At 46.0% G+C, this 25,132-nt stretch overlaps 1 long non-coding RNA gene across 4 annotated transcripts; it reads right to left on the bottom strand.

The window, feature by feature from the left end:
• Positions 1-893: 893 nt before the first annotated feature.
• On the bottom strand, positions 894-23,389 carry LOC119705710. 4 transcript variants are annotated; one of them, XR_005258301.1, is made up of 6 exons: positions 22,939-23,389; positions 14,650-14,878; positions 13,443-13,668; positions 13,157-13,343; positions 5,663-7,349; positions 894-1,738 (listed from the first exon to the last, which is right to left on the bottom strand). It is a non-coding gene; the product is annotated as an uncharacterized LOC119705710 (long non-coding RNA). The 4 variants fall into 4 exon arrangements; XR_005258302.1 differs by lacking the exon at positions 894-1,738 and having other exon boundaries at positions 4,778-6,878; positions 7,063-7,349; positions 22,939-23,374; XR_005258304.1 differs by lacking the exon at positions 894-1,738 and having other exon boundaries at positions 4,778-5,774; positions 7,063-7,349; positions 22,939-23,374.
• Positions 23,390-25,132: the final 1,743 nt, after the last annotated feature.

Below are 25,132 nucleotides of genomic sequence, written 5' to 3'. Positions count from 1 at the left end.
CCCTCTATCAGTCCCTCCTGGGTGATAAGAGGCTCTTTAGACCCCTAAGTTCCTCTCACCCTGATATCTCCAAGTGGTCACTGACATGCTCCTGTTTTCCATGTCTGGCTGCGGGTTTGAGTTTCTCTCCCAGTTTTCCCTTTACCTCTGGAGCCAGGACAACGTGGCCTCATTGTCTGGTCTCTTCTCCATTAAAAGTGAATCTTCTATCAGCAAAAAGCAAATCTGAGTTTTAAATCTGAGTGTGCAACCTCCATATTTGTATTTAGATGCCCATTCTGTATTTACCCATGATCTATGAGAGCCTGGCTGGGCACATACAGGGAATACAAAGCCTCCTTCCTCCACGAATGGCATCATTAATTTGGATTTAATTGCATTCTCACCTAGAAATTCCTAGATAGAAATGTGTGTTTGGGCTCCAGGGCAAAAGGTACCTAAGATTGCAACAATTAATTTGAGGCTTTTTCTTTTTATTTATTTATCCAGCTATTTATGGGGTCACATAACCAGTGCCACCCCCTGCATGGGCAGGGACACCTTCCACTGTCCCAGTTTGCTCCAGGCCCTATCCAGCCTGGCCTTGGGCACTTCCAGGGATCCAGGGGCAGGCACAGCTGCTCTGGGCACCCTGTCCCAGGGCCTGCCCACCCTCATGAGGCAAAATTCCTTTTTGTCCTGAATTTTATATGTCATTATGCAACTGCATAATGAGGTTTAGCCCAAGCAGAGTCATTCAGATTTTTAAAAAATCATAAAAATGAAAATAAAGAACAATAAAAAGAAATAAATATAAAAAAAACCAACCAAACAAAAAAAAAAAAAACAAAAACAAACCACCCCCCAAAAAAACCCAAAACCATAAAAATTCATCCCAACCAGATGTAATTTAGAAAGTGGAGGAGGGATTCATGATTGTTGGTTACATCATCCAAACCTACTTGAGGAACTGCTCATGAACGTCAGATTTTGGCACAGATTTGGAAAATTTCATTTTCCTTTGGCAGGGGAAACTGACTGGAAATGCTCAGTGATCAGATTTTCAGAGATGTTGAACCTTTGCAGCTCTTCCCATTCCCACAGCAACATTCCAGGGTGTGACACAGCTGAGCCTCTGCTTGTTACCATCTATAGGCTTCCTTTAGGACTCTCTCATTAATAATGAATGTCTGTAAATGCATCTTCCAGAGAAGAAAATACAGCTTTGCCTGTGCCCTTTTGGGGTGCACACAAATCCCTGCTTGTGCCAGTTTATTTGTCCTGCGACCCCAAAGCACTGCCTGACCTCACAGCCTGGACCAGCCTGAGCACTGCAGGTGTTTCACTCCCTTTATTGTGCAGCATATTCGAAACCCACAGCTTTATGAGAAAAAATTAAGGGTTTGTGCTGTGAGCCTCGTTTGATGCCCTGTGGATTTGTGTATGATTTTTACAGCGCAGACAGGCAATCCAGCTTTCCCTTCAAGGAGGACGTTAAGCCAAATTTCTGCCTCTGACTATTTTATGAAACATGTAGGAAGTTAATATTCAGGGAGAGTTTGGCTCATTGATCCCATTTGACAGATGGACACACGGATACAACCCAGACCCAGGGACTGCCTAAGCCTGAAGTCCCTAAGGAGGGCAGCTAAAATACATTTTGTGAGGAGCAGACTCACTTCTCCACGGGCAGTTGCAGAATTGCAGGTGGGATTTCACATGGACTGTGGAGCTTTGGCTTCAGCCAGGGGTGGCTCGTCTGTACAAATGGAAAATGAAATAGCATTAAAAATGGGTGAAATGGGAAAATCAAAGCATTCAGTGATTTATAATTAGGCTAAAAGAGGTGACTGCACACATCTAATAAACTTGCTCGTTGTGCCATGGGCTCCTCTTTGTCTGGGATGGATGTTTGGGAAAAAACCCACCTGAACATATTTACAAATGTCCGCTGATAAATTTGCTTTTTTAGATTTCCATTTTTTTTCCCCTTTTCATCATAATCAATTCTTTCTTTTCTATGATGACTTGATTATAAATATGGCATTTTGGCCAGGGGTGACAGGAGCACTCTGGGCCAGATGTGCTGGCTGCCTCTGAAGGGCTTGGCCATGGGATGCTGGTGGTTTAAAGTAACAGGAAACCTGAGGAATATCATAAATCAGCCTTTTCTGACTGGGTTTCTTGTACAGAGTATAACAAAATGTATTGAATAACTTAAGTATGTGTGAGCCTCCTGCCTACCAAATTACTAGGGGCTGCCAGTGGAAAACACACTAATTTGATGTTGGCCTCCAAGAGAAAATTGTTAAACGAAAATTAGGTTTCAGCATTTTAACACAAAAATCAACTTGGAGTTCAGTGTTAACAGGAGCCGAAGGATTTAACTAACTGCAAGGAAAACAAGGAGAGACAAAATTCCTGACTTACTAAACCCCAGTCCTGAGAAAAAAAGCCGTTTACTTCTGGATCCCAACACGGCAGGAGGCACCAAGCGTGCACCAAAGGGTGGTTTTCTTTCTTTGCTCCCTCCTGCCATGGATTTCACGAGGTCGTAGGTTGACATTTTGTACTTTTCCACACTTGTATTGACTTTCATTAACAATAAACAGAAGGTGCTGGGCCAAAGTCATCGAATCCGTGACAGAGCGTTTGAAAATATTAATCTTCCCACATTCAAGGACATCAGAAGGGGCTGAGCTCAGAAATCCTCTCCCCTGGTGTCCTGGCAGGGCTCTCCAGGAGAGAGATGAGATCCACATCTGAGCTGTTCCCCTTCAAGGAGCTTCTTTCCAGCCCTAACTGGGGTTGAAGCAATCACATTCCAGGGATGCTCCTGTGGATAAACCTGCCTATGGCAGTGCAGCTCCTTCCCTAACCAGCTAAAATAAGTTATTGCAAATTGATTCATCCCAGGCCTTAATTAAAAGATGCTCTGTTCTTATCACCCTATTAAAGAACATTTTAAAACCATTCATTAAGAGCAAAAATGTGGCCTGTTCCTCTCCCAGCTCTTCTCTGCTCTACTTAAGTAAAATAATTCTGAGAAACCAAATGAATTTTTTTTTCCATCTCATAATCATTCTTTTGGGTTTATTCTGAAGCAATAATTCTAAAGGTCTTTCAATCTCCTCCTTCTGACCACTTTGTGGAGACAGGCATGGCCTGGCACTCTGGTTCCCTGAAGGATGGCTCCCACATCAATGCTTCAGCATCCACACCTTCTCAGATACCCGTGTTTTCCCTTTCAGAAACCACTCTGAAACAACTTTTAAAATTATAAATTAATGGGCTTGCAGTGGATTGGCCCAAGTTTTACCATTTCCTCCACACTGGAGTTGTTTTTTTGGTCAGCCTGGGACATTTTCTTTCCTGCAGAGTCTCTCCCTTTCTCCACAGCGTTGCTACGTGATCTACATGAACATGGACCTCCTCCTACATGGAATTCTTATAGCTGAGAGAGCAGTTCATACATTAAATATTAGAGAGAGCTCCTGCTTGAAATGCATCCACAAAGCAGAGTCCTGAGCCATACTTCTTGTTCTCTTTTGAATCGATATTTTGGGTTCTGGCAGAGGGACAGGAGCGAGTGTGGCGTGCAGCGTTTCCCAGACTGTGTAGCTTGGCACCAGAAAAGAAAATCATTTCTTTGGAGTTCCAAACCTGTCAGGATGCTCTCTCGAAGCTGCTCCACATTTCAGACGTGTAACACTAAAATGTCACTTTTGGAGCCCAAACCGGAGTGCCTTCAGCTCTCTGATTGGCAGAAAACTGATGGATAAGCTCCAGGGAATTTCTCCTACAGCTGTAAACTTTCAAAAATGCTTTACTGCTGCAAAAACTATAGAGTGTGGTTTAAATGAACAATATGCCCTCTTCATACCTCAGCAGCAGTGAGAACACACTTCCCACCTCAGCATGAACAACGCAGGGGTTGATTTCTGATTTTTTTTCACCCACAGGGAACAGGTTAAGCAGTTTTTAGCTCGTTTCTACCCATCACACAAAGCAGACAATATTCCAGACATCTCAGGGAAGAGGAAGAGATGATACAGATGGCTGTGCAGATGTTTGGATCCTGTTCTCTTCATGCTCTAGGCAGTTTAACCTCGTTGTATGCCTCAGGGAGGACCAGATCACAGCCCTGCTCCGTCCCTGGGATCCTGCAGAAAGCCCAGTCTCCAGTTAAAATGTTTGTGTGACATTCGGAGCTTGGCTCTGCTCTGCCCTCGTGGGCCAAATCCTAATCTGACCCAGTGCTCTCTCACATCAGCTGGAGGTTTGCCTGGATAAAGTAAAAGTTAAAAGTAAGCCATGCCTCCAGGTTTCGGGCCAGGGATTTCATTTCACAAAAGCCCCATGTGTTAGAAAAAGATACATCAGCTTCAGCCCGCTGCAGGGTTGTTTTTTTCTGGAACTTTTTGTGTTTTGACTTTGAAAAATCTGAAATACGAGGAGGAAGGTCTTCTCCTCCCACTCCTGGGAATACACCCTTCCCTGAACAGACCTGTGCTCAGCAGGACCTGAATCCTTCCTGAAGCATGTGCATCTCCAGGGGCCAGAGCTGTTGGCACTCTGCCCTAATGTCATCAAGGGAAAGTTGTCTCCTGAGATTACCAGGGGCTGGGTCATGTCCTGCTTTATTATCCAAAGAAACTGTGGCTGCCCCAGCCCTGGCAGTGCCCAAGGCCAGGTTGGATGGGGCTTGGAGCAACCTGGGACAGTGGAAGGTGTCCCTGCCCACGGCAGGGGGTTGGAACAAGATGAGCTCTAAAGTCCCTTCAAACTCCAACCATTCTGTGATCCTATAATTTTATGATTCTATTTGCTTATGAACAACCCCCTTTTGTTCTGGTTTTCTATTAACATTTACTCCTGTGTTCTCTCCCTGCCCTTCATTCAAGCCAAAGGATTGGTTGATGGTTTTATAGGAGCAATTCCAACAAGAATGGAAGGGCTACACAGTCTTCGGAAAGGACATGACAGCTCTCATTCTGAAAAAAGGCTGCTGGAAAACACAGGCTTGGGGAAGAGCCTTGAGCACCAGTTCCTGGGGAGGGTTGCATGCCTTGGTTGCATGCCTGTTGCTTCCATGGTATTCACGCTTTCCCAGCCAATTCTGGACACATATCCCATGGTTCCCAATGCCAGTGGACAGCTGGGACTGCTGTGGGACATCTGGGATGTCCTTTGCAGGGAAGAGTGAGGGAATGTGCTGGAGGACTCCCTGCCCCTCACACGATACATCAACCCCAGCCCAAACCAGCAGAGAGGCCAAGATTAACCCCACTGCCTTTTTGAGCTGCTTTCGGTTGTAAGGGGTAAAATCTTGAGGTGGTATCATGGAATCACAGGCTGGAAAGGTTGGAAAAGACCGCCCAAACCATCCAGTCTAACCTTTGAGCTATCACCACCATGCCCACTGCACCATATCCCAAAGTGTCATGCTCTTTGGATGCATCCAGGGATGGTGACTCCACCGCCACTCTGGGGAGCATCCCCCTTTGGAGGGACCATGGGTGTGCAGGGGTGATTGTGTGCATGGAGACGTCCCTGAGGGGTTGGGTGTAGCCTGGCTCTGTGGCCTCTTGTGGGGAGATGTGTCCCCTTCCGTGGGTGTCGGCTTTCCCAAGGCCAGGTGGTTTCTGATCTCCCTCTCCCCAGCAATACTTGAAATAATTACCAGCCCAAAAATCAGCCAAATTCATCTGTGCTGTCAATCTTCTCCACAGATGCTCTGGAGGTAGTGTTGAGTCTCTAACCACAGCGTTTCAGTGCTTTAATTGTGCCTTCTGCTTTGGGAACACAGAAAAAGGAGTGAGTAATCACCATGGGCCCATGAATGAACAGCGAGATTGTGCATGGAGAAACTGAGAGACCACACAGCGAGGAGTGGGAGCCGTGGGATTAGGAGCTGGGATTTCTTTTTCTCTGTGCACAATCCACGAGGCCCTGCTGCCCTGTATGATCTCATGGAAGAAGTATATTTTCCATCTGTGAGGAACTCCTCGCAGTATCAGCTAAGTGCAAATTAGTAGGATCATTAGCCACTCTTTGAGGGAGACGGCTGCCAGGAAGCCTGGCTGTATGTTTGAGGCAGAATTCCTAATGTCTGTGTGTCTGGAGGAGTATAAATTCCTCTATTTCCCTCCAGTAGCCTAATTAGATTTTGCTCTGTTTATTAGAAGAGTTCAGTTGCTAGCTTAACATGAAATAAAATCTGCATGATTAAGAAGTCACGAGCAGTAAAGCTTACAGTGTGCTGGTGGAAATTTTCCTTTTGGATCAACAGTGATGAAATCAGGGTTAAATAAAGTGAAAGCAGGACTGTGTTTAGATCCAGGATCAAAACAGGGTGTCAGGGATGGAGGGAGGGTTGGGAAGGGGGTGTCATGCCACTCAAATCATACTCGAAATGAGACATTTTCTGGGGAAATTGCATTTTTAACCACACAGCAGATGGGATCTTCACTGGAAAACAAGGATAGGAAAGATGCTCTTCCATTTCAAAATATATTCTTCAGCTCTCCTCACTTCCTTCACAATATATCAAGAGTCAAGGGCTCTAAAAAGGTGGAGTAATACCTAGATCTAATTCTATTCAAATATCTTGAAGCCTTTCAGAAGCTGATGGCCTTAGTGATGTCAAACAGCCTCCAGCAGAAGCTGTATCCATTAATTTTTCTAAAGTGAAGCTTGGCCTTGGAGTAAAAATCCATTGAAGACATTGAGATGCTTGGGACTAGGATTAGATGATTGCATGGAAAATGCTGAACAGCCAAAAACCCCTGAGATTTCAGAAGTTCAGGATTTGCCCCTCAGTTTCCAGATCTCTGGTGGCCCTGAATTCCAGGCATGCGTCCCTCAAAATTTCCATGTGACATTTGAGGAACTGAAGGCTGGAGGAACAAGAAGAGAAAACAGATATTCTATTTCCACTGACTTTGTTGGGAACAGCTCTGTCACACACAAAGCCATCAGCAACCTGCAACAGGGAGTTTTCCAAATGGTCTTTGAGTAATCAAATTTTGGGGTTGATGACCCCAAAATCCCACTGAAAAAAACGCCTCTGTATTCACTTACCTGAAGAAAGAAAAATAGAGTGTTTTTCCTTCTTCCAAGAATCTGAGAAAATAAACTCTGATTGCAAACGAGTTTATTCTTTTGGAGGACCTCCAGGAGCTGTGTCTAATGTAGTTTTTTGGGTGCTGGGCTATACCTAAAACCTCTGAGTCCAGCCCACCCTGCTGGTAGGGGCAACCTGATCACAGACATGAAATCCTGCTCCTCACGGACCATTTAAAAATCCATCAGGGTGCAAATCTGAGGATGAAAGTCGGAAGCCTGGTGCAGAAAGTAAGTTCTGGAGCCTAAAAAAAGAAAAGAGCAAGCTCAGAGGAGGTTAAGAGTCAAGGGAAGGAGACTCGAAACCTAAAACCTTCCCAAAAAAGCAAAGGGATTTGTGCAACCCAAGGGACTAAAAGTACATTTTGGCCCATGCTCTGGTTTTCCTCAGCACGTGCCCAGCCACAAGAGCCCATGTGGTTCTTCTGTTTTCCCAAGTCTTTTGAAATATAGATGCAAGAGTCTCGAATCCCTGTGCTTCCCTGCATTCCTGAAGAAATTGGCCCACCAAGTCGTTGTAATTCAGGATACCACCATACACCCACATGTAAGATTCCTTAACAACTATGCACATTTTTAGGCTGAAATATTTTAGAATTGTTTTCACTGTGCCTGAGCTGTAATTGGCTCAGCTTCCCAAGTGTTGGATCATCTAACTGGAGTGATTTTTGACTCCGAGCCCAGGCACCATATCAAAACATTTATCAATTAATCATAAAAAGTAACTAACATTGTTGTCCACCCAAGAAAAACTGTCACTTGCAGACTCATGTATGTTATTCCTTATGAAAGAGCTGCTATATAGAAGTTGATTTCCTGCACAGACCAGGTGGAAAATCTGCTAAAGGCAGAGGTCAAATTTAGTTTAATTTTATACCCTTTGTTAAGAATGTTCTGTATCCCTCTCTCTCTCAAAAAAAAAAAAAAAAAAAAAAAAGAAGAAGAAAAAAACCCACCCTTGTGTTCCTTTCCAAGTATTCTAAAGTTAATTCATGTGGAAGAAAAAAAAAGATTAGGATGAAATTTCAAATATTAAATTCAAATGCAGGATTAATGAGTTTTATTTCAAAGCCCCAGAGGTTGTCTGGAATTTAGGACATTTTTTTAGTGGCAGACACGAGACACAGCCAGATGCAGTCGTGTTTTGGACCAGCTCAGCACAAAGTTAGCACCTTGAAGGAGAAATTTTATGTCTGTTTTGTAAAGCAAACATTTCAACTTTTCCAAAATCCCTTGTCCAAAAGATATTATTGTTGCACTGGATGATGGAAGGGATTTAAACTAAGGCTGACTGGTTGCTCCAGCACAGAGAAATTGCCTCCCCATCACCATCCCTGTAGGTGATACAGGTCTCATGCCCCATGCAACAGATTCATGTAAATCATATATTTATTTTTAATAATGTGGAGCAAGCTAGAGTAAAAAAAGAAAAAAAAAAAAGAAAAAAAAAAAAAAAAAAAAAAAAAGCAGAAGAATTGAACCATTTCCTGAAGCCAAATTCAAGACAGTCCTTGCGACACTCTGCAGGAAAGAGCTTTTTGCAGCTTGGTTTCTCCAAGAGCAGCAGGGAAGGGCTTGGCAGAGGCACAAACCCCATTCTTCTCACGGCCTCCCAGCCAGCATGGCAAACCCGGGGCTCAGGGGCTGCTCCCCTTCACGCCCTCTCCCCCAGGCAAAGCCCTTGGAGGCCAAACCCCTCCCTTTCATTAAAAGATGTTGTTATCATCCCAAAAATTAACATCCTTCAGCTCCCTCCCTGACAGGGCTGCTCCCAAGAAGCCCCAAGTATCAGTCGTGTTTCAGGTCACCATAATTTGTTCATAAAAAGAGAGAAATTCCTGTTTCCAGACCAGTGGGGGCTTGGGAAGGGCTGGTAACACCTGTGGAGATCAGATCCAGAGCAGGTGGTTGGACCACGGTGTGTTTTGGGCAGCCAGGAGTGCTAAACATTGTCCTGATAGAAATCAAAGAATTCAATCCCTGTTGAGTTCGATGGAAGAGGAAGGCAGCCAACGTTGGGTTTAATATTTTATGTATTAGCATTGAAATCTTGATGGGAAAGAACCAAAACCTTGCAGTGAACACCTTCAAACATTGGAATCTTGTCTTAAAAGATTCCAATTATAGCAAGAAGAAAACACTGGCGTTTCAGTTTCACATTCTGGCACTCGATCAAATGGACATACCACAGTCTGTAAATAGACCCAAAAAAACTGAAAAATCATTCCAATTTAATTCCTTCATTGCCTTAGAACTCTGACTCACCTATGGACAATCAATGGAATTAACACCAGCATGTAATTAGGACTTGGTGATCGGCAAGCTTCAGATTAATTATTCCATTTAGAAAAACACTAACAAATTATTTTTTTCTTATTTCTTTCTGAGATGAAAATCCTACAAGAACAGGTTTTCTCCCCTCCAGTACAGAACAAAAACAGTCCATGGAAACAGCCTCATCTCACAGTATTTCTGGTTTTGGGGCCCCATCAAAATCAGTAAGGGTGAAAATATAACAAAATACTATGCAAAGTAGCAAATATACTTATAGAAACTCCTGAAGTTTTCTCTGAGTTGCAACTAAATTTTCTGGTCAACCCCAATTTTATCCCATCTGATTGCTCATAATCTCATCCCATGTCTAACCCTTTTCAACAGCAATGGAAGTTTGGATTTAAAGCTTCATTTCCAAATGGATTTCTTGGCCAGGATGGGAGGAGGTGGATGTAACTGTCAGGAATTTCAGGTTATAACTGCCTGGAGCTGTTCTGAGTGCAACACTGAGCCAGCACCAAAGGAAGGGAAAAGCTGTGCAAGGCAGTGGCAGCTGCTCTGACTGCAGCCACATTTCACTCACATGAGGCCAATGCCTCTCTTGGTCTTTCTCATCTCTGAGCTCAACACCTGGCATGGCTTTAAGCTGAAAAGTTTCTTAAAAATCAAAAATTTCACCCAAATTTGCTGAAGACTCAGTGTTTAACAGACAAAGCCTTGCTGTATAATCAGTGGCACAAGTTTATGCTTCCCTTTGGATAGAGTAAGAAATGTTTTATCCCTAGACACTGCTTTGCACATGTTCAATCGTTATCAAAACCTCACAGTTTGACACTTGTGTCCGAAAGTCCCCAAATCAGTTGCATCACTCTGACCCATTGTCCAAGGCCAGCTAAACTGGAGGCTGAGCCAAGGGACACGCTATCCAAAGGAAAACAGCAATAGCTGAAACGTATCTGAGGCACCAACAGGATGTGAACCCTCCACAACATCTTCCTTTGCTGAAAACCAACCAGCCCAGCACAATGAAAATATTGGGCTGTGCTGCCACCTGCACCACGAGCACCTCCCAAGGCTGCTTGGCTGGAGAGATTGGATGGCTTTGCATTCTCGGCCTGGCCTCTGGTGTGAGATATTCCCACAGCTGGATGTGAACAAAGAGTGAGGCATCCCAGCGACTGGACCAGGGGCTGGAGCCAAGCCCAGGCCTGGGTGGAAGCCTGTTCCATGACCAGTTGCTCCACACCTGGCTCGGTGCTTGGGGATGTCCTACATGGAGCCGTGAGGTTTTTATGGGCACTCCGTCTATCATTGCATCCAGGGGGAAAAAAAAAGAAAAAAAGAGCAGCAAAAAGAATGAAATGAAGATTTTTATGGGCCTAGGAGGAGCTAACCTGGAAATATCCCTGGCACAAATAGAGCTGTTGAGCAGACAATAGCACTGGGGTATTGCCATGGGTTTGTTTACCCAAACGTGGCCATCCTCGCTGTGAGGTCCCCACCCTCCTGCTCCCCAGCCTGGGGAGCTGGTGCAACACAAGCTGTGATTGCCATGCTGACAGCTTTATTGCCTCCCTGACCTTGCTATTTTTACGGGAACAGGTTATCTCCGTGATGTAATCAGGTCTTCCTCGTGCTGTGAGGTCATTCCCACTGCAGGGAGCTGGAGCCTTCGGTCCTCACTCGCCTTTGGAATGCCAAGTCAGCTGTTCCAGGTGGCCAGGAGCTTATGGCACTGGTTGGACTGAAAGCTGCTGAGACTGATTCTCTTTTCCTAAATCACTCAGGAAACACAGCTTTGGTTCCCTTCTTCAAACCTAGTTTATCCAAATTGATAAAGAGGATTTAAACATCCAGATTTTGAGACTTGAAGCTTAAAAGAGCATCAGTGAGATTAATTAAATGTGTGTTTGTGTTTGGGGTGGGAAAGTGCAAGTGCAAGTTATAGCTCACAAGTGATTCTCTGGAATGAGTGCAATAAGTAAATAAATGATAAAAAATGTTGTTGCACTTCCATTTTGAAGGTTCTCATTGCAAAACAAGTGGACAGAAGGGCCAGACTTCCACTTAGGGAAAATAAAATTTCCCAGTGAGCCGAGTTCTACAGAGTTATTAAAGGCTTTATGTCAAAATTATCTTTCTGGAGAAGACACAGCCATTATTTCAGCAAATGCTAAAAACTTGGATCAAATTAGAAAGCATTTAATGATGTAGTAACTACTTATCCAACATTATCTGTATCTAAACTATTTGCTCTGAATGATACGACTTAAAAGCTCTCTCCTCTTCTAAAATTCCTGTCCCCTGTCCTAATTCCATGAGAAAAGAGACGCCCACAGCAAAGGTTAGATGAGCTCTGTTAGGAAGCATTTTTCCAGCTCCCATGGGAATAAAACACCTTTTCCAGCCTCAGCTGGAATGAGGAAATGAAAAAAAAAATTAGCAATTAAATCCTATTTGAGCTAATGCAGTCCAAACAGAGCCAAAGGTATCCAAGGTGCTCCAAATAATTTCCCCAGTCCCTTTTCTTGCTGATCCCAGTGTCAAGTTGGTTGTGGAACCCAACCGCAAAACTGCCTGGAAGGTTTCCTTGGCTTCTCTCAGCAGGCAAACCTTGAGGGATGCATTAGAGGAAATGGTGGCCCTCTCCTCCTCAGTTCCTGGGGAATGGGAAAATGGGAAAATGGGCCATTAAATCCCTCCGTTCCCTCAGAGGTGGTGGAATGGGCACATCTGAGACCTCCAGGGAGCAGCCGGTGGGTGCAACCTGCACAGGGACACAGTTCCCATAACGTCACAGCAAGAAGAGGTGAGCTGGAGCAAAAATAAATTCACTTTCTCACCAAACACCCTCCTATTTTTCCGAGTCCAGATAAGCAAATTAAAAATGATGTCATGGCTCCCCCAGGACACTGCAGCACGCTGCCATTTGTCCAGCCAGAGTACAACTCCTATTAGTGTGATATAACACAGTAGTTGGGAACTCAATAGGAAAAACAGAGCTGGAATTTAATAAAAAAACCTCTACAGCTTTTAACTCGCTGCCCTTAACACGCAGAGCTACTGTGAGTGAGTGCCTCAACATGAACACGCTGAAGACCAAAGAATTAAAGTAAATGCAATCAGCAGATTACTAAATACCAATGGGAAATTTAGAGCTATAGAGCAAAATCCCAGAGCATTAAAGGATTTACTGCTTGGCATTGATGAGAAGCAAATCTTTGGATTTCCATTTCTATCCTTAATTAGCAACTAGAGGTTTATTTTAGTCTAAGTCACAAAAGATAGCACACCCTAAAAGAAAATAGATAGCAGTGCAATAAACTTCATAAAACGTCTTATTAAAAATTAGAAGAAAAATAAAAGATTCAAATGGAAAATCAATTTCCAGGACTTCCATTTCCTTTTGTTTTCTTGTCTTCCCACCCATGCTCGGCTGTTTTCTAATAACATTCAGCTCTTTGCTAGCGAGGTTACCAAGGGTGGTAACAAAGACAGCATTTGAAACCCAAAAGGGAGGCTCCCTTTTAGAAGGGACATTTTAGGAGTGTTCTTGCTCCTTCACAGCTTGGGGTTTGAAAGTTTGCTGTCTCCCTGCCCAGTTCCCACTGGAAGCAGGATCTAAAATGGACGAGCCGTGTTCTGCGTGGCCTCAGCTCTGAACAAAGCAGCTGTGTGAAATTGAGTGGTTTTCACGGATTCTCTGGGGCTGGGGAAAGACAAGGCTCTTCTGCCCAACACGGAGATCCCCGGCTGGTTCTCCTCTGAGCCCACCTACCATTTACACTGCTGGTGATGTGCTCCCAGCAGCTGCTTTGGCAGGGTTTGCTGGAGCATTCCTGGTTTGCTGGAGCATTCCCAGCTGCCAAGATGCACCAGGGATTTGATGTCTGGTCTCCTGGCCTGGGATACAGACTCCCACGGCACCATTTCCAGCACAGCTCCTGCCATGGCTTCAGGAAAAGCTGTAAAATATAAGCAGCTGCTTCAGAACAGGAGAAAAGCGAAAGTCTGGGAGTTAAGTCTGAAGAAATTTGTAATAAAGAGGCCAGTCCCAAACAAACCTGGTGATTCAGTGAGAAGGAAGCTGAGGTCCTGCTGTGAATCACTCCCTACTTTTCTCCCTTCACCAGAGAGCCCAAGAATTAATTTGGTCCACATAAAAATTAACTGTGGAGTGATCTGAGTGTGATCCAGATCCATAGATCCATCCCTCCATGGAATCACAGTCCAGGATTCAAATCAAATCCAGCTCCAGCATCAAGTAGGTCATCTCGGCCTGTGAATCAACTAAGGAGAAAAACTCCATTAAGTTAAATCAACCCTAGAAGTTGTCAGGTTGGTATCCAGCACTCAAAAATTATTGGATGGCTTAAGTATTATTTATTTTTTTAAAATTCGACTTTGAATTTTTTTTATTTATCTTGTAGGTAGCAGTCCTTTGGGTTGAAAACTGGACACTTGTTGGACATTGACAAAGTTTTCATTGTGTGCTAAAATAATTAGTTATGCATCTGAAAATGCATTGATTATAGTCATAAAATTGCAGGAGCTGAGTCCTTAAAACTAACTATCAAATAAAAAGTAAAGTTTTCATTCATAAGAAATAAAAAGGAAAAAAACCCCAAAACCACAGCCACAACCAAAGAAAGCAAAACCCCACAACCCTTTTAATGAATTACTTAACAAGTGGTGATCCTTCAATCTCTGGTCATTCATTACACCCTGATTCTCAAGGTGAATCCTGAATGAGCACAGTTTGGAGGCACTGATGGATATCTGCCCATCCCAGCCAGAAGCCCCCTTTATCTCAGAGCCTGAGCAGAGGCTTTAATGCATTTTGGGTTTGTGACACCTCTGCTATCGCCAGGAGGGACATTGACAGGGGAATGTGATGGACGAGCACCGTGGCAGAGCCAGGAGCTGGGACTGCGAGGGTGCCCTGCCTTAGCTCAGCGAGAAGAGACAAAGCAACTCCCTCCCTTGTTTTTTTAATTTGTTAAAATAACAGCTCCATATTCCCAGGGGCAAATGTCAGGAATAATTGCATGCAAATTGCACTGGAGCCACGCTGAGGCACCCAGTGCCACCCAAGGGCTCCTGAAGGGTTAAAATCGAGGAGTTCAGCTAATTTACAACTGGAGACCTTTATCATCTCCCGGTGACTTCCAGGGCTCACATTTCGCACTTAATTACTCGTTCAGCAATCAGGCCCGCGAGAGATAGATGTGTTCTGTGTTTAGCCCTCGCAGCTGTGAATTGTTTATTTACTTATCGTCAGGCCGGGAATGGCTGCAATTTAAAGGTTCAGATCTCTGCTACCCCGAGCGGGGAAGGTCTTCCTTTAACCACTTCCATATTCCGCGCTGGAATTCCGCTGGAGATGCCCATCTTCTCCTCCCGTTCCGGGTAACGGGGCCAGCAGGTGTTCCTGGTTAGTGGCCACTGGGGTTATTCACGCCAAACAGCCACTGCCAAGTTCACAATCGGGACCAGGGATCTGCGGAGATAAATTCGGGAAGGTGAAAAGCGGGCCAGGGAGATGGGGAGAGATGAATTCCAGCGCCCCGGCTTCCGTGGAACGGCTCGATCCCTATCTGGGACAGCTTCAAACGGTGGCTGCCAGCAATTCCTAGGCCAAATGGTGTAATTACAATTTCAGCTGTCAAATGGTGACCAGATGGCTTTATCTTTCACACCAGAGGCCTAAGAAGTTGGTTAGGTGTGACCTCTCCACATACCAATCCACCTGCAGAGCACGCGAGGCCTGCAAGTGCCGGAATTCCCGGCGTTCCCAACGCGTCCATCCTCGTCTTTGAGAAGTTTGGAGCGGAGCTGTGTAAAACCAGCAGCATCAGTTTTCACAGGGTCACATCACCTCCAATGCCACACCGCCGGCAATGCTGTGGGACCGCTTGTGGGGCTGGAATGTTGGAACTAAATGATCCTTAAGGTCCTTCCCAACCCCAACTCTGTATTTCAGCCCATGAGGGTTACTGGATAGCAAAGGGGGGATGATCCCTGTTATTCTCTTGGGGCACACACAGAGTTTCCCTCTACTCAGGAAAAAAAGGGTTGTGCAGGGGAAGAGAATCTCCGTTCCATAGCTGGCCAAAAAAGGACGTTTCAGAAGGAAAATTGGTGAAATTCCCTGCCAAGAGGGAAAAGCCAAAATGGTCTGAGCATCCAGGCATCGCTGCTGTCCTTGTGATGTGCCTGATGGAGGAGAGGATGGTGGTGGAAGCAGGCTGGACAGACCCCCTAAAAAACCTCAGTGTAGCTCCAGGAGAGGGGCTCTGGGCAAAGCCCAGCCCAAATTCCCAGCAGCAGCAGCTCGGGAGGTCAGGGGCTTGCTGGGGAATGTCCCGTGACCCATTCCACTGCCACAGGCAGCTCTCTCCAGCCTCCAGGAACGCGCAGGCTGTTCCCACACGGAGAGCACGGAGCTTTGCAGCAGGTCTCAGATTAGAGCAGTATTAAAAGTAAGGACTTTGGGGTCGATATTAACCCCAGAGAATTTTGCCTGTGGGCAGGTGGAGGGGCTGACAGACATCAACAGCAGCAGCAGAGTTTCTGCCTCCAGGCTCTTGCAGCAGCCAACTGCTTTTGATTTAGAGAAAAGGCTTTCCTGTCCTGTGCTCTTATGAGAAACACACTTTTCTCCCAGTCCCAAGGTTATTTCTATCCCACAGATGAGGAGAAGGGGATGCAAGCTGACAGGGAACATGGCAAGGAAGTCTAAAGCACAGAGGTGCTGCTTCCTAATATTTTTTTGTATTATCATCACCACTGCTGTGGGAACAAATTACCAACCTCTGCAAGTGATCATTAAAGTTGTTTAATAATAATATGTAAAAAAAAAATAAAATAGACCAGAACTTTCTAGTCTTGAAGAATTATAAGAGATAATATTAGACATACACAAAGAAGGAAAAATGCAGATAATTCCAGGGCGATTTGGATTTTCTCAGAAACAGATCTACAATCATCTTTGTCACTTCGGTAAAGCCAAAGAAAGAAGAAAGGAGCCTCCATAGGCATAATTGAATTAGACAAAATCCTGGAATTTGATGAGAGATAAAGTTACCACTAATTCTCTTAAAAAAAAAAAAAAAAAAAGGAGATGAAATTAAAATGTCAAAAGAGCAGTGAGCTGCTAAATTGAACCTTCAGTTTTGGGTGCGTTCACGGTTGTGTTGGCAGCGCATCCACGGACGCGCTGAAGTAAAAACATCAGAAATAAAAAGAAAACACCCATTTCAGTCCTTTTCACCCTTTGAAAAGGACTGAAATGAACAGCACAGAAATGGTTCAGGATTTACAAAAGAGAAGTGCAAGGCAGAAACAAATACAAGCAAAACCTGGACCGGTAACAGCCCCGTATGTACAAATGTGCTGGGGTTGGGATGGATCCTGTGGGCTGGATCGATGAGAAGGGTACCAAAGACATGGATCCAGCCAGCTCCCAGGCTGGCCTTCACCCACTGACACAGAAAATGGGAGACATATTTGTTTCTTCCAGTATTTCGCTATTTTTCTCCTTTGTTTTAATTTTTGCTTCTGCTCATGTTGAGTTGGCGGCAGCAGCGCGGGGTTCAGGGCTGCAGCCTCAGCTCAGGGAAGTGGGGATTTTCAGAGAACTATGAAAATTTAACTCAGATGAACCTTGCCCTGATTTAACAGACACAAAATGAGAGAAAGGAACTTCTCAGGTTCTCAGGCCAGCAGAGGAATTATTGCTAAAAACCTGTGACAGAGAGATTAAAGGCAAGGGGCACAAGGAGCTGTTTTGGAGGTGAGCGCAGAGGCAGAGGGGAGAGGATCCCTTGTGCTGGCTCCCCAGCCCTGCTGCTTCATTCAGCCTTTTCCCACACTTAAAGGGAAGCAAAACAGTTCTCTGAGAGCCTGAGGGAACCCAAAGAACAAGATGGGCAGGGAGGGATGTGCCAGGATCCTGCTTGGTACCAGAAAGCTGCCCCAGATATAGAGCACAGAGAGGGAGGGAGGCCCCACAGTGATGTGACTCCCATATTATTTTTGTCCCAAATACACAAAACTCTGGCTACGGCAATCAGCTAGGAACACATCAGTCCCAAATGCCTTTTTTAACCCAGGAATTTGCAGCAGAACACTAGAGAGATGCACTTCTGTCAGTGATGGCAATGCTTTTGCAGCGCTGGAACCTGGGGGCAAAAAAAATCCAATTTTCTGACTGTTGCTTATCATCACCCCGACATTTCAAAGAGATTTTATCTGTCTGGCATGGAAGATTTCCCAAACTGTTTTTATTAGGAGGACTTTTGTATGCCAGCAATGAATATTACTCTATTACTGAAAGGAATCAAAAGCTAAAGTGCCTGCGTGTACAGTTAATCTATCCAAACAGAAAATGTTTCTTAAAAAATTACAGCACTATTTTTATAACAAACCTCAGCCAAACTCAAAACTGAATAAATGGAATGTGCTCTTTTAAAACCAATTTATTTTTTTAATCACGGGCAAGAAGTCCTTTCCTTGCTCTCATTCACCAGGTAATGCTTCACCCCCCCATATTTGCGTGAAGAGATTTGCCTGCGATGGGATTTTTGCTTTGGAGACATCAGATTGAAACATTCCCAAGGCTGGAAGGTGGGTGTGAGCCTGGAATGGCATCACAGCCAGCCTGTGGTTTCTATCTCTTTTTAACAAAACCACGAACAAGGCAAGGAAATGCCTCAGAGGGGCCAGGAGCGATGGGGAAGAGCCACCCTAAAGCCCCGATCCGCCTAAATACAGCATCAGGTCAGAGCTGATGGGAATTCATAGGAATTTTTAAAGGATTCTACATGGGATCTATTCCCGCTGAAACGTTCTGAAGGCAAAAACACAGAGCCACTGTCTTTATGTTATTTAAAACTGGCCTGCACACTCATTACCACAAGGTAATTATCATTAGGGCTGCTGCAGGCAGAGTTCGGCCCTTCCTAGTTTATGCTCCCTAATTATTATTACAGTTTTACTTTAACTAGAAGCCCGTGCAGAACTCTTCCTGCAGTTTTTCAGTATTTATTCAGACTTGCACCACTGCCCAAGACCACAGTGTGAATGTCCCAAGCCTCATCCCACGATCTCTTACTCCCCAAAATGCTGCGCATTTTTTGATGCCGTCACGGAGAGGACTCGAACCAAACAATTCGCAGCCCGCGAGGACCCTAAAATGTGGTTCAACATTCCTAGAGGAGGCGGTGATGAATAGGCAAGCAGGGTAACCTGACCCCCAGGGCTTAAACATCCCCTTTTTGTTTGTTTGTTTGTTTTTTCTCCTGAGCTTTCCAGGAGTTTCAGCCGCCGAGCAAACCCGGGGGCCTTAAAAAAAAACCAAAACAAAAAAAAAAAAAGTCACGAAAAAACTTTAATGCCTACAACCACGTCGCTCATTTGTGTACGTGGTTTTTAAGAGAATTTTTCTAATTCTAGAAAAACAATTAATTTGAATTTCTCCCCTCCGGTTGTCGTGGGTGAAAGAGAAACTCTGTGCGCATGCTGTGCCCATTGCCGAGTGTTTGAGCGCTGCTTTTTCTGCTGCCCTGCTAAAGGTCGAAAGCAGGTAATGGATGTCGAAATTTCCACACACTGGGGCAAGCTCGGAGCTTGTTGACTTTAATATCAGTTTTCTTCCACCACGGGGAAAAAATAGAAAAAAATAGAAAAAAAGGGGGGAAAAAAAGAGGAAAAAAATCATTCCAGCTCCTCATTGATTTTTCATGGAAATTCACCAATTTCTCCTGTTTAAGATCTGGTCTCTGATTTCTCCTTGATTATCATATTGCTCTGCCCCACGAATAAAGCCCGGCTTTGTTTCAGCTCAGGATGGTGACATCGTTATTGCTGCACAGGGAAAAATCCCGGTGTGCTGGAGGTCGGTGCCGAATCACAGGGGCAACCTCAGAAAAAAACAAACAAAGCCCTGGGGAAACCCACCTTGAGAAAAAGGAGAAGGAGCAGAAGAAAAAGTCGGAGAAAGCAGGGGATGGGAATGTGCCCGTGCCTTGGTGCAGAGGAGAATAACGAGCTCAGCGTGGCGGAATTCAGCAGAATTCAGTCTGAAATGGGATTTTTGGGAATCCCAGCTCGCCCTGGCGGGGTTGGGTTGGGTTCAGCCTCAGCTCTTCTGCTCTCAGCTGCAAATGGAGGCAAGGGCGGGAAAATGGTTTGGATTTCTCCAACTTTCCATCAAAAATGGATGGAATGAGCAGTGGAAATTTATGGCTCTGTGTGTGTGTGTGTGTGTGTCCCAGTTGTGCAAGGGGCAAAAATGACCTTTGAAACCCCAAAATTTAATCACTGTTGTTGCTAATTGCTGCAGAACTGGATTGGGATATTCCCAACGTGCTCCCAAGAGTTGAACCCCCTTTTTTTATTCAGAAAAATCAACAAAAATGTTGGTGTTTATTGACCCTCTTGAGCTCTTGTGGATATTACAGGGACAATATTTAAAACTTACATTTGAAAGTAAATCTGGGACAAGAATACTCATTTTGTTAGTGCTGGAGTGTAGAGAACTAAGCCATTAAAATGAGAAATTTTTTACTAATTATCATTGAGTCACACTTTGAAACAAAACTATGAGCCCACTGCATTTTAAAAGAATTGAAAAAATAATTGAAAACATCAGTTGTCAAAATAAGCAGAATATTCCCTCCCATGGGAGCGGAGGAAGGGTCATTAAAAGAAGTTCAACACATTTTCAGGGCAGGTAAAAAAAGGCACGGTAAGGAATGCAAAAATGGACAAAAATTGTACTATGAGAAAATTTTGTAGCCTAGAATATTTTTTTTCTAGATAAAACAAAATAAATGCTTTAACATATATTTTGCCATTAGTACATGTATATATTTAATTATGTATAAATCTTCAGGTGACGTTTCTGATGGAGCTTGTCAGTCATAATTCTGACAAATAATACTGTTGTTATTATTAAATAATAATTATAATGAAGTTTTAAATAATCAGGAGGTTTTTAAGCCATTCAGACACAGTGCCTTGAAATCAAAATCCAGATTCAATTCTTTAGAACGTTTTCCCCAAATGAGGATAAATGTGGAGTCTGCCCTTTAAATTAAATGACAGCAAGAAGTCAGGGGGGAAAAAAAACCAAAACAAACCAAACAATAGCAAACAGTTTGAGATTGATTCTGCTCATTGTAAATAAGGGGCTGGCTCTAATTTGGTTAATGAGATTTCACCAGTGTAAATTGAATTAGGTTCATTATCCTACGATTAAAACGATCTCTATCATTGCAAAAAAATTTAACCGTTGAAGGGCTTTTTTTTTTTCCCCTAATTTAACAAAAACTGCTGGAATGGGATGTAAAAGCAGAACTCCCACAAAGTTGCTGTGGGTAGAAAAATATTTTTCCCAATTGATTAATATCGACTTTTATTTTTAAAGGAATTTTAATTAGTTTTACTATTTAAAACTGCACCCGTTATCCATCAGAACAAAACTACTGAGTGCTATACACATTAAAAAAGGGGTTTTTTTCCTTATTTTCATCTTTTCTTTGCTCAGCAGACAACACCCCACAAGATGTGTGTAAAATTCCCTTGCCGATGAGCGCAGCAAGGCGCGGCTGAGCTCTCAGGTGTTTGAGCCTCTAGAAAACAGGAGAGGGCTGTGTATAATCTGCTCTACATTACACATTATTATACATACATTATACATATCTGCTCCACATTATACTGTGTTATATACACATTACACTCTTACGGGTTTTAAGTGGTGTACAACAACCAATTATCTTGATAACGCTTTTGACTGCCTGCAAAGCTCCGCGAGGGGACAGGGGAGGGTCTCTTTTCCCCGATAAAACGATTAAACCGCCTGTCCATAAAGCAAATTACGCCGCGAGTATCCAACAAGTGCTGAAAAGATAAATACGCTCCCAAAGGCGAGGCAGAGGCGGCTCTCCCCGTCCCAGCACCAAACTTCCAATGCCACCTAATGGAGAGCCCGCACCTCGCAGCGATCCCGGCCGGGCTTTTCCAGCCTCCGCAGAGCTCCGCAGAGCCGTGCTGGGACAGCAAAACCCCGCGGCGAAGGCTGCGCAAATGTTTGGGATGCCTCGCTGGATGCTCCAAAGGAGCGGTCCCCAAAGGGGGAGTTCGGGGTTTGTGCGGGTGCACGGCTCGGATTTGTGATCTCCGCCGAGAGATTTTCCTGCCAGGAGGAAAACTCTGGCCCACGGCGCGGAGGGATGTGGAAACAACCCGGGATGCGCAAATCCCCCTCCCCGAGGCGTGGTAGGGGCGCTTGAGCATCTTCACACGTGGGGACACCGAGAGCGGGGACAGACAGAGCAGAAATCTGTCCTTGCCTCCAGCTGCCCTTCCCGTGTCATTTCTGGTTTCTGCAGCACATCCGAACCTCTCTCGGGGCGGGCACACCCCCGGGAAGGCTCGCACACCCGCGGGGCAGCACTGCAGACGTGCACACACAGAAATACAGGGCCCAGCCACTTTAGGAGCAGCTTTTAGGACTGGCTGCCAAAGCAGGCCCCAGTTTGAAGAAGGTTTGAGATTCCCCATTGGAGGCGGTTGGAGATTTCCCAGCGAAACACCCCTGGACTCGAGCAAGCAGCTGGGATTTCGCTGCGCCCTGTCCCCCTCGCAGCTGAACAAAGCCCCATTCTCTCCGAGCAGAATGTGTTTTCTTCAAACCGTGCCTAGGGTTTCCCCCTGGTTTATTTCTGTAGGGCTGGATCCAAAGCTCCCGCTGATTTCGGGAGGTTTGGGGCAGGGCCCTGCCCTTCTGCAGCTCCGGAGCTGAATCGCTGCTGCTTTGAATGATAAATATCGGCCAACACAAAAACAGTTTAGAAAAGGGGCTTGGACGGGGGGAAAAGACAACAATTTTCCACAAAGCTTGCTCTGCTTATGCCAAGCTTCGCACCACTGCCACCACCGATTTTAAGCATATTCTGGTATGGCAAGACCAGGGATAAAAATTAACTATGAGAAAGATACGGATTTAAGATTTAGGATTTAAAAACTGCATAGTTTTGTAGAGTTTTTACACTTTAAGCAGAGGGATTAAAGACAGTAGAGCTGGGAATAAAATGCAAAGGGCGTTTTGTTGCTCTCAATTAAAAAAAAAAAAAAATTGAAATAATAGTAAACTGAGCTCAGACAAACCCCACAACAGAAAACCCGAAGCAAATAAAGGCGAGTGGGACAGATTTCCGTGTTTACTTTTCTTTCTGCTGTTGGATCCCCTGTCGTAGCCACAAGAACTGCAAGCATAGGGTGCGGAATGGGAAATAAAAGACAGGAAAAAGAAATAATAATAATGAAAAAAAATAAAGCAATTTAAGGAGAAGGAAACAAACCCAAGAGCTCGGAGCAGCAGCAGCAGCTCTGCAAAGCCGCTTCCCCTGCTCAGGCTCGGTCCCTGGAGCTCTGCGAGGCAGGAGCTGCCAGCGGGGAAGGGGACGCTGCAAAGCCCGGGCTCGCAGGGGAGGAAGAGGAAGAGGAGGAGGGTTTTGGGACGGGGAGAGGGAAGACAAAAAGTCCAGTACATACAGCTCGATGCGTCCACCAGCCCCCAGCCTCCGCTTCTCTCTCTCTCTCTCTCCCTCTTAAGTCAAAAAGGAAATGCGGTTCTTTTTTTTTCTTTCTTTCTTTTTTTTCTTTTTTCTTTTTTTTTTTTTTCAGAATCAGAAAACGAACCGTCAGGAAGTTGGCAAAACCTCTGACTAAACAATCAAAGGAGGAAATGCAACAAATTCGCTTTGGCGGCGGGGGAGCGAGGGCGGGCGTGCAGGACAGAGCCGCGCAGGCAGCGCGGGGAGCTGCGCTGCGCTCCCAGGGCTCCCGCCCGCAATTCCCTCACATTCCTGAATGTTTTACCCCACGGACACCCTTTCTCTGCGGCCAGGTACGCGGGGCAGGGACGGGCTCCTGTGTCCCCCGCCCCGGCAGCAATGCCCACATCTGTCCGCAAAAAGAGCTCGCTGCGCGTCCGTGCGGGATGCCCGGCTATTTCCCAGGAATTACCCTCCCTTCCCACGGGCCGGGACAGGCAGGATGGAGAAACGAGCCAGTTCCGTGCTGGTGTTTCTGCTACAAGTGCAGTTTGTGCAAGGACGAGGGTACCAGGGAGAGGTTTGAGAGGAGTTTGTTTTATATATATTTTTTTTTTTCCTAATTTTTCTGCAATTCCCCCGTTCCTCCCTCATCCCGGAATTTCGTCTCTGCCTGCCGGTACGGAGCGAGCCGCTCACATCCCCCTCCGTGTCTTCCTTAGGAAAAACAAACAAATCGGTGGATCCTTGGAAGTTCCCCGAGCTGTGCGAGCGGAGCTGCCCTGTCCTGCCCTGCGCTCCGCGGGCAGGGAGGGCTGAGCGGCTCCTTTAGGCTCCCGTTCGGGGGAAAATCACCCCCAAAACCTCCGCAAGGGATTTTCTCCCAGGCGGGGGCTCCCCCGGGTGCTGCTGAAGGCGGCCGGGGACCTCCCATCTCCCGCGGGTGCGAGGGGAGCCGCCCTCCCCCAAAAATGCGGGACGCGCTCCGGGGTCACGGCTAAAAGCAACACGAGTCCGTATTTTTTAATAAAGAGCGTTCTCGGGCGAGCTGGCCGCCTTCCACCCGCCCCACGGATGAGCTGGCTCTGTAAACACCGCAGAGAAGATTAACACTGCTGTTCCAACCTCATAGCGAGAGCCCTGCCTTGCGAGGGCTCTCGCTGCTGCTGATCTGCGCGCCCCAGAAGAGCCCTTCTGTTTTCGGGGTGACAACAGCCCCCAGCGCGGTCCCTGTCCATCACCAGCCCTGCCCTGCCTGGCGCTCTGAGCTCCTCTCCATCATCGCCTCTCCCCTCCCTGGGAGTCACCGACGCTTTGGGTGTCCCCCCAGACCCTCTCCATCCCCATCTCTCCCTTTCCGAGGCTCTGGGTGTCCCCCCAGTCCCTCTCCATCCCCATCTCTCCCTGTTTGGGGTTCTGGTGTCCCCCCAGTCCATCTCCATCCCCATCTCTCCCTGTTTGGGGTTCTGTTGTCCCCCCAGTTCCTCTCCATCCCCATCTCTCCCTTTCCGGGGCTCTGGTGTCCCCCCAGACCCTCTCCATCCCCATCTCTCCCTGTTTGGGGCTCTGGTGTCCCCCCAGACCCTCTCCATCCCCATCTCTCCCTGTTTGGGGCTCTGGGTGTCCCCCCAGTCCCTCTCCATCCCCATCTCTCCCTGTTTGGGGCTCTGGTGTCCCCCCAGACCCTCTCCATCCCCATCTCTCCCTTTCCGGGGCTCTGTTGTCCCCCCAGTTCCTCTCCATCCCCATCTCTCCCTGTTTGGGGCTCTGGTGTCCCCCCAGACCCTCTCCATCCCCATCTCTCCCTGTTTGGGGCTCTGGTGTCCCCCCAGACCCTCTCCATCCCCATCTCTCCCTGTTTGGGGTTCTGTTGTCCCCCCAGTCCCTCTCCATCCCCATCTCTCCCATGCCTGGGCGTTACACAGACTCTGGGTGTCCTCCCAGCAGAACCAGCCGCTTCAAAAATCCCCCTAATTTGAAATTACAATTTTTACTATTACTATCACGACGATATCTTTAATTTGGCGGCCCAGAAGAGCCGGGAACCGATGCCAGAGCGAGCTGCCAGCGCGGTTTTCCAGCGGCCCCTTGGCAGGAGCGCCTTTGCCACCTCCCGCACTCCGGGGCAGGGAGAACCCGCGAGCGGGAGCGCGGCTCGGCTTTTAGGGGAACTCTGGAAGTCGAAAAGGAGG

Source organism: Motacilla alba, chromosome 11 (genome assembly GCF_015832195.1).
Source record: "Motacilla alba alba isolate MOTALB_02 chromosome 11, Motacilla_alba_V1.0_pri, whole genome shotgun sequence".
NCBI classification, from domain to species: Eukaryota; Metazoa; Chordata; class Aves; order Passeriformes; family Motacillidae; genus Motacilla; species Motacilla alba.
This window is presented reverse-complemented; position numbering and strand designations above follow the sequence as displayed.